Raw genomic sequence first — 10,144 nt, 5'->3', positions numbered from 1 at the left:
GATACAGTAAAGAGTCAGGACCAATCAGGCATGAAATAATTGCCTGACCTGACTAGGTTTACTGCCACGGATTACAACCGGCTGGACGCAGCAAGACAGGTGTAAGGGTGTTCTCTCCCAAACACTTAGTCTAAAATGCCCTCTTGACAGGCCGAATACCAAGCCCTCCAGCTAGGCAGGGGACATAAGCCCTCCTGACAGGCCGGTTTTCCCACCCCTTCAACCATTATAGCAAAAAACTATACTTGGTTGAATTACTCATGAATAACAATATAAAACGAAAATAATGTGCAGGTTATTCAAACAAAATGTTTGACAGGCCCAACAGGATAAAACTCACAAACCAAGCAAAGTCAAAAGTGAAATCAGCCAAAAGAAGGCCACCATGCCTATATCAATAAAAACCTTTACCCACTGGGGCAAAGGTGCCAAAATATTCATAAAGGCCATGGATAGTCTCCCTGACCCAAGACAGGAAAATAAAAATATTGTTTGTCCAGGGACATCCCCCCTGGATGGGCCAAAATACCAACTGAAAAAATATATTACTGTTTCTCCTTAGAAACAGCAGCAGCATCAACAACCTGCTCCCCACTCTTAGCCGGATCAGCGTCAACATCCTGCTCCCCTGGAGAGTTGACCTCCTGTTCATTCTCCATATTATGCAGGTCAGGATACTTTGAGGCAGCAAAAGCCATCTCAGCCTCAGGGTTCCACTTCGCCCTGGCCTCGACATGCTGCGACATAGCAGCCGCCCTTCCCTTGATATAGAAGTAGAGGGAAGCATCATCCAGCTTGAACTCCAAGTCATCCCTCTCTTGGGTGAGCTCCTCATTTATGTCCAAGGCCTCCTGCAACAGCCGCTTGCTCGAAACTGCCTTAGTCTTAGCAGCATCCCTCTCAGCCTTCACCCTTGTCAAGTCAGCAGCTTTACCAGCCAGGTCAGCTCGTGCAAAATCCAGCTCAGACTTTAGCCTATCATAATCCGATCTCATCGATTAATTACGCTACCAAAGAAGTAGCCGATAGGCATTATGGAGATAGGTCGCAAGACACCGATCAAAAACAGAGAGAAAAGAATGAGTAACTTACCCTAATAATATAAAACTACCAAAACAAAATACACATAGAAATTGTTCCAACCTCCTCCCTTACGGCGAAGGCACCACCAAGAGGCCGAAATGATCCATCAAAGCAACTGCCGAGTAGCGGTCTCAACGGGTCAAGGGTGAGCATGACATCGATTTAGAAGCGCGTAATCCCCGATCTTCACCCTAGCGACCTCCATATTGTCCACCCCCGACTCTCACTTCCCTGACCAAGGCGTAAACATCAACATCTTCAATTTTCCTTTTTTGGGCTGCTGAACTTGTTTCAAGGGCGGCGATCTGACGATGACCTTGGCGACATCGGGACTGTTCAGTCAAGTCAATAACAGGATCAGCATCCCCACTTCCCTGGGAACCTTCCTCCTTGATCTTAGCCAGCCTGGCTGAAAGGTCTGACATACCAAACCTGGCAAGGCGAATAGATGACCTGGTGGCTGCAACACGAAATACTATATTAGCAATATAAACCAAACATTATCAGGAAACTAAAGTAAAAAGAAAGGAGAGACTAAGATAGACTTACTCGCTGAGGTAGTAGCACTAGCAGACCCTTGAAGGTTTAGCCGCCCAGGCAAAGACCATCGGCCTTCAAACAAATGAGGAAGGTGACCACCTCACAACAGAGAGGCCAGACCTCTCCAAAGGAGGAATAGCGAGGAAAGCGAAACATTGGGAGTTGGATACTCAGTTTCAGTAACCTAGTCATCAACTGCACACATAAGAGGTATGACTTATTATAATTTTCATTTTATTTTTCACTAACAAATAAAACATGCGGGGCAAAGAAAGAAACCAAAAGACTCACCAAAACGCAGCCTCATGATTCAAATATGCCAAGTCGGGACCCACGAATTGGTCCTGACAAACATGTACCAAAAGACCACCTTTATCATGGCCGCTGTCCAAATTACTCGAAGAGGAGTAGTAGACGTCCCGACCTTAAAACTTATATGGCCGGATCGTTTGTTTTAACAAAGATAACAAGTCTTCAAGAGAAAAAGAAATATTATGTTTTTTTACAGAGATTCTCAATGGAACATACAACCTTCCACACCATTGGCATTAATTGATAAGATGGAACACCAATCTCATTAATAACCTCAACCATAAGAGGAGAAAAAAAGAAGCTTACGGCCGCCCCCGAAAGCCCAATCATGAATACAGAACCAACCAAGACAAGCCCAGTCAGCCCGATGGGAGAATTCTCGGAATCCAGACTTCAAAGATCGCGGGGATGATCCCCTTATCCTTCAAAATCTTCTCAAACTCGGGCTTCAAACGGTTTGCGGGAGACGATCCTCATTTAAAGCCTTCGTAGGCTTGAATTGAAAATCACCATGGAATATTGAGATCATCTCCAATGGAGAATCACTCGGCTTATTGATTTGTGGGAGATGGAGCGGCGAGAAGAAGTAGGCAAAGTTTCGAAGAAGTTTCCTCGGGATTCGAGGAGGAGGAGTTGCAGAACCGCCGCCCTTGGTAGACTTCTTCTTTGCAGCCATTATTTGAAAGATTGGGAAGAATTGATTAATGATTGAAAAAGTTGGAAATTAAGAGAACTGAAGAAAAAGATTATTAAAAAGAGGAGATGAGAAGATATTGCTTTGGTAGGTTCAACTTAATGAAGCACGCAGGTATTTATAATGAAGAAGATTAGGGTTTCAGCCGCAAAGGAAGTGGATAATCATTAAGAAAGTTCCAGTAAATATCACACGCGTCATCAACTATAGTAAAATAGCCGTTACAGGAAACTGACTAGGCAAAATTTAACCGTTGGGTAATCTTCCTAAAAATAAAGTTATCTCTTCATTTTTTCGTCCTGGCACACAACAAATAAAGAGATAAGGGGCAATTGTTAGGCCTGGAAATCCGCAGACCTTCCCGATCGATCTCATCTAAGCCTGATCGTCAGTCATCGGTGCCCAGCTATCAGGGCACATGAAGATAGGCGCCAGGCCATGGAGAGGACAACGGTCAAAATATCAGGACGATATTAGACCATATACGCGTATTATAAAGGAATTATATACGCAGCATTAAAGTGTGAAAATCTCGCAGTAAATGCAGTAATCAAGGGAGGAATAATTAGCCATTATTACAGGCAATAATGGAGAATAATCCGTATTTAATATCATATCAAGCAGCCGTTCAAGATGGAAGCCTATATAAGGAACACTTTGGAGATATTGGAATGATATCATTCACACGCAAGAAGAAGCATACGCAATACATAGAGAGAAATAAGCATTGTTATAATCATATAATTATTCTCCCTCTCTTGGCTTGGTGCCCGTGGTTTTTTCCCATTCAAGGGTTTTCCACGTACAAAATTACTTGTCTTATTGTTGTTGTTTTTATTTCATTTACAGCTTATTATTGTACCCTGACGACCTGACCAACAAACTATCTAGAGCTAGTTAATCTTACACAAGTCTACCCTGACCTGATTTCGCCTTGCGCAAAATCCACACAAAACAGTCTAATTAGATTATCATGTTCTTCTTATCAATCTTTAGTGTAGTTTATATTATTCTAATCTCTCTTTAATCTTGTAATCAACTTCTAATCAAATATTAATACAAATCTCATTTCCTTAATTTCTCTTTTGTTCATCTTTTATTTTGGGTAATTGAAAATTATTTGGGTTTATTGGGAGATTGACAACCTTCCATCAATCATCAAGTACTTCTATTATTCTTTGCATTATTATTTTGGAATCATCATTGGGTATAATTTTCTTAATCCCTTTTTAATTATTGTTAATCATCTTCATTTATTCATCATGTTTTGCTTTGTTAATATGATTGACAACCTTGTTAACATGTTAAACTTGATAATGAGTGAGTAGTTTCATTAACTAGGGTTAATGGGTAATTAGGGGAAACCAACATGGGGGATGATTCATGCTTAATTTAATATGTTTTCATGATTTATTTGCTTGCTTGTTGTGATCTCAACTTATGCACATGTTATGTTTGATGAAATGCAAGCCTATGAATCCTTGCATTTTTTACCCATCACTTACCTTTTCAATGAGACTTGTAAGACATAAACCAACTCGAGTCTCATTGGACCATGCATATAGTTGAGTAGGGAGGATTAAGTCGACTTGTAGATTTTGTACAATCTAATCGATTCGGCTCCGGGACCCAAACCTTCCTAGGATTGTAAGATATAAACCAACTCGATCCTATCACAACAATAATTGCTTGCTTATAATTTGAGAATATGTTTGTATGATCAATTCCCATAAATTCCCTATGAACCCATGGCACCCTAGTGCTTTTAATCAATTGTTTACATCTCATTCTAGTCATCTTGCTTGATTACTTTTATTGTTATTTAGTTTAGTGATCTTCTTATCTCAACCCAAATTGTGACACCCCTAGACACCACTACTTGCAATCAAAAATCCTACATCAATACCCGTCCCTTGGGATCCCGCCTTTACTTGCATCTTTACTAGTATTAGAGTTGTTTGTGAAGATATAAATATTGTTTTGGTCTAGGTGCTCCTAACGACAAGTAACCGAAATATAAGCTCAAAGCGGACCGACCAAAAATGGCGCCGTTGCCGGGGACGGTGTTAACTTGATTTGATTTTCTTTAATTGTTATTAGTTGTGCCTTTCTTTACCTTGGGGAAGTAAAACTCCTCATGGTTTGTTCTAATTGTTTTCGAGTTGTTTGATATTTTGCTTGTCTAGAAGATCACAAGGTAACTTGTTACCCATTGATCACGAAATTGAAAGGACTTTGACAACCAATAGAAGACTTGCTAGAAATACTTTGAGAGGTATTGGTGAGGTTGTAGATATTCAACCAAACACTATTGAGTTCATCAACCCTTTTGCAAGAGAAGGTGAGGAGAACCCAACACAAAATCAATCACACAATCAACCCACAATGCCTAAATTTTCATCACATTCCGTACCAACCGAGGAGAACCTACCCAATGGTACTCCCACACCACAACACTTAACCGTAAATTTCATTGCAAAATCCGCATTTATCCAATTAGTCAAAAGAAGCCAATTTGGGGGGATGCCTAGTGAAGACCCTCATTCCCACATGGAGACTTTTTGTGACTATTGTGATGAGATTTCACAAACCGGAGTGACTCAAGACCAAATTCGATGGGTCTTATTTCCTTTTTCTCTAATTGGCACCGCAAAACAATGGTTGAAAAGCCTTGATAAAGCTACTCTTGGAATTGACTCTTAGAAGAAGTTGGCTCTAGCTTTCTACAAAAAATTCTACCCTCCGGAAAAGACTAACATGCTAAGAGCTCAAATTACGGGTTTTAAGCAAAGGGATGAAGAATCTTTGTATGAAGCTTGGGAGCGATTCAAAGGAATTTGTCGCTCATGTCCTCATCATGGACTTAGCGAGTGGTTCTTGGTACAACAATTTTGGAATGGTCTTTATGAAGACTCAAGGAATATTCTCAACATAGGATCAAATGGTATGTTCACTGAAGTTGACGATAATCAAACTTGGAACAAGATTGAGGAAATGGCGGTTCATAATTCACAATATAGTAGACCTCGCAAGGCTACTAGAGGAGGAAAGCATGAAGTGGACTCTATTACTCAATTGGGTGCTCAACTTAGTGCTCATATTGATACCATCAACTTAAAGTTTGAGAAGGCTATGGCTAAGCTTGAAGAAGCCTCAAAATCACCAAAGCACATGTTAATGCCATGGTGGCATCTTCATCAATCCCAAGTGGGATATGTGAGAATTGTGGAACTTTGGGACATGACCAAAGTGAATGCAGGGGAACGAATGAGCAAGTGAATGCTTTTCAAGCATACAAAAGTGGTACCCCTTATTCCAACTATTACAATGAAAACACCAAATTCCACCCAAATCTCTCATACAAAAGCCAAAATGTTCAAAACCCTCAACCAACATACACCCCACCTCCCATGAGAAACCAAAATAAAATACCCTTTTACAACCAAAACCAAGGTTATCAAAATCAAACTCCATACAATCAACAAAATGACCAAGGTTTTGATGTTCAAAAAGCGGTCCTCCAAATGCAAAAGAATCAACAAGAATTTTTCACTCAAATGCAAAAAGATAGACAAGCAAAAGACATCACTATCAACAACATCCTAGCCCACACAAAAATGTTGGAAACTCAAATGACCCAACTAGCATCTTCAAACTCTCAAAGACAAAAGGGGAAATTACCACCTCAAAGTAATTCCCCAGGACATGAAATGGTTAGTGCCATTCACTTGAGGAGTGGTACGAGATATGAAGGACCAAAGAAGCAAGTTGAGGATGAAGTTGTGGAAGCTAGTGACAAGGAAAGAGTTGTGCAAAACTCTAGGGAAGAAGAACCCACCGATCAAGAAGTTTCAAAGAAAAGTGAAGAAAAGGCCAAAGAGAAGGAGCCCATTGTGATTAGACTTCCATTCCCGAGTCGTCAAGCTAAGCCCAAGTTTGATGACCAACTTGGAAAATTCATGGAAATTGTGAAGAATTTAGAAGTCTCGATTCCTTTCACGGAATTGATCAATCACATTCCGGCCTATGCAAAGTACATGAAGGACATCCTTATGAAGAATAAATCAATCCGGAAGCTTGAGACTATTGCCTTCACTAAGGTGAGTTGTGCCATCCTTCAAGGGAGTTCACCTCCAAAACTCAAGGATCCGGGAAGTTTCTCCATTCCATGCACTATTGGTGACACTACAATCAACAAAGCTCTATGTGACCTTGGGGCAAGTGTTAATGTCATGCCATATTCGGTTAGCAAGAGGCTAGGAATGGGAGAACTCAAATGTACCAACATCACGCTTCAAATGGCGGATAGATCAACAAAGACACCTTTAGGGATATGGGAAGATGTTCCCGTGAGAATTGGAAAATTCTTCATCCCGGTGGATTTTGTTATTGTTGACATGGAAGAAGACTCCAACATTCCTATTATCTTAGGAATACCTTTATTGCACACCGCGGGAGCGGTGATCGATGTGAAGCATGGAGAACTCACCCTTGAAGTGGGAGATGAAACCATCACTTTCAATCTTGACAAGACCATGACAGCTCCCCGATTGCATGAGCCATGTTTTATGGTTGATCACTATAGGCGGAAGGATGATAGGAAGAAGTTGGAATTTCAATGGAAAAAGAAAGTGGATGATGCTCCATCAAAAGAGCAAGGAAATAGCAACAATGAGAGCTTGAAAAGCTCACTCATGACAAGTGAAGAAGATGGCCTCATTGGCCAAGACAAGAAAGAAAGAGAGTTGTCCCTATCAACTCTAGAAATTTTTAATGATCAAGTAGATGAAGTTTGCGGTCTTTGGGATGATGAGTTTGAAGGGATATTCAATCCCTATATTGGTAATGCTATGAACCAAGACCATCATGGAGAACAACAAGTGCAAAAATCTATTGAGGACCTTTATCATGATAATGAACAAGCTTTCGACTACTTCTTCAAGGTGTTGAGCAACATCAACAACAACTTGAACATGCCCCCTTGACATCTCACATTGGATGAGAGTTTGGTGGAGTCCTCCCTAAACCACCAATTGTAAATATTCTAACTCCCTAACTTATATTTTAATTATTACATTGCATTTTTGTCATTTTTGGATTTATTTTTGTGCCTTGATCAAGATATTCATCATTTTGAGAGAAGTGAGGGAGGGACTTATGATTTTATTGATGTGTAGTGCTTTACCTTAGTGTGGGGATAGCAATTGCGTGTAGTGCTTTACCTTAGTGTGGGGATAGCAATTGCCTAGGCTAGTCATGCCTTTCTAGTGCCCCTACAATGAAGAACACGAGAATTGAAGAATAAAAATGACACGGGTTACTAAGTACCCATGGATGGACCTGAATCCGTGTGGTCAAGGAGGAATCCGCGCGGCCAAATGGGCAATCCGCTCATCCTGAAGAACCCGAGCGTCCAAAGTCACCAGACGCTCGTCTGGTAGAGCTGTGACGCTCGTCTGGTAGAGCTGGAGAATACAAAAAACTGGTATGTAAGAGAATCCGAGCGTCTCAGCTGAGAATCCGCTCGTCTTGTTCTGGACGGCCGTCCTTCACAAAAGACGCTCGTCTTTTCAATAGCAAAAATCTGGGATCTTCTCTGTAAGAGAATCCGAGCGTCCACCCAGAAAAACGCTCGTCCCTCTACAATAAATCCGCTCGTCTTAGAAGCAAGACGCTCGTCCTATGGCGTCTTTTCCTGGGCCAAACATTTAAGAATCTGCCCGTCCCGATGCCTGGTCCGCTCGTCCTCTGCTGCGTTTTCAAATATAACGGTTTATTTAAACCCTTTTCTCCCATTCATTCTCATTTCTTCAACATACAAACACTACCCAAAAACCATCATCCTCTCCATCAACAAAATCAAATTTCCTCAACCAAATTCAACCAAATCAAATCCAAACTCCCTCACAACAAAATTAATCACTCCTTTTGCAACAACAAGTGATTCAAACACCAAAATATTCAACCTTTGAGTCGATTTTTAGGATACAAAGCAACATTCATTCATCCTAAATCGATTTGGGTATCACTAAAAATTGAAGATTTCAATCTTTCATTTGTGTAATCAAGCAAGGGAGAATGGCAAGAACTAAAGGAGGCAACAAGGCACCTCCAAAGAAGACACTTTCCAAAAGGCAACTAGCTCTTCAAGCAAAACAATTGTCAAAGGCATTGGTAGTCCATGAGGCAAGGTTGGAGGTTCAACAACAAGGTCCCCCTATGGAAGCTACAACATCAACAATTCCGGTCATTGAACAATTATCAAATTATCCGGAGGTAACTTTCACTTCCGACTCTCATAGGGAGAAATTCATTCTCTTTGATAAGAAAACCATCATGCCTACTAAGTTTATTTGTGAAGATGCATTGTCAAAATTGGGTGTTCTTGAACAAACCAAAACCTTCTTTGAGTCTATGGGATTGGGTAAATTGTTTACAATGAAATAATTGACATACCCCTCCCTCACCTTAGAATTTTTAAGTTCTTTGAAAGTCACAAGGGTGGAGACTCGAACCAACATCGAGTTTCGTCTTGAAAATGTTGATAGACGCATAACTTATGGCGAATTGGGTAACATATTAGGCCTTAGTGATAAACCGAAATATACAAAGACTTCTATCAAGTATGACCCCGCTCCTCTTTGGATGGCAATTTCCGAAAAAATTCGTGTGCTTTCATGATTGTCGTGCTCTCTTAGTCCACCATCCGGGCATTAGAGTATGGTATAAGGTCATTGGTAATACTTTGATAGCTAGAAATGGCACAAATCATCTTAGCAAACTCGATTGTATTCTTTTTGAGTCGGCCTTGAACATTGGGAGGGAATTTACCAAGCCATACAATGCTCTAAGACTTTTGGTTGAACGATGGCTTAATATCGATTGTGGCAAAGAAGGCACCGCCTTTATTGTCAATGGAGGACTAGTTACCCATTTGGCTAAGCATTTTAACCGGAATTTCAACAAAAACAACACTTATGTGCCGGTTAAATGAGGCCATCTTGTTGATATGGACACCATGATTCACAAGTTCAAGTGGGTCAAGCACGACACTCTTGACGACAAATATGGGTGGTTAACAAATGAAGCTAGATCCTTCACCTTGCCTTCCAAAATATGTCGATTGAATGTTCACCGACCGAACTACCTTCTCCCACTCTCCGAAGAGACCGAGTATATCATTCAACAACAAAGGGGCGAAATTGTCAAGCCCTCCTCCACCATTATCACCCCACCTTATCCATTTGAATACCACGAGTTCAAACCCAAGGATGTCGAAGTGGGAAATGATTACTTGACACTACTCATGAGGGAAATGCACAAGCAAGCTTACAATGATAGAGTGGATGCTTACAAGGCCCAATATCCGCTCCTCCTACATCTAGCTAGGCAAGGACTTCTTGATCCGTCTTGTCCTTTGCCTAGTTGGGCGGATAGGGAAGTATTATTTCCTAACATTCCTAGTGGTGATAGACCGGGTGGAGATAAGATGGTTGTTGAAGAGGGTGGTGACCA

At 40.9% G+C, this 10,144-nt stretch overlaps 1 non-coding gene across 1 annotated transcript; it reads right to left on the bottom strand.

Moving 5' to 3' along the window:
* Positions 1-5,386: 5,386 nt before the first annotated feature.
* LOC141639593 (small nucleolar RNA R71) lies at positions 5,387-5,493 on the bottom strand. Its single transcript, XR_012542593.1, has one exon. It is a non-coding gene; the product is annotated as a small nucleolar RNA R71 (small nucleolar RNA).
* Positions 5,494-10,144: the final 4,651 nt, after the last annotated feature.

Source organism: Silene latifolia, unplaced genomic scaffold, assembly GCF_048544455.1.
Source record: "Silene latifolia isolate original U9 population unplaced genomic scaffold, ASM4854445v1 scaffold_465, whole genome shotgun sequence".
NCBI lineage: Eukaryota > Viridiplantae > Streptophyta > Magnoliopsida > Caryophyllales > Caryophyllaceae > Silene > Silene latifolia.
Note: the sequence above shows the minus strand (reverse complement) of the source record. Positions and strands in the feature narration are given on the sequence as shown.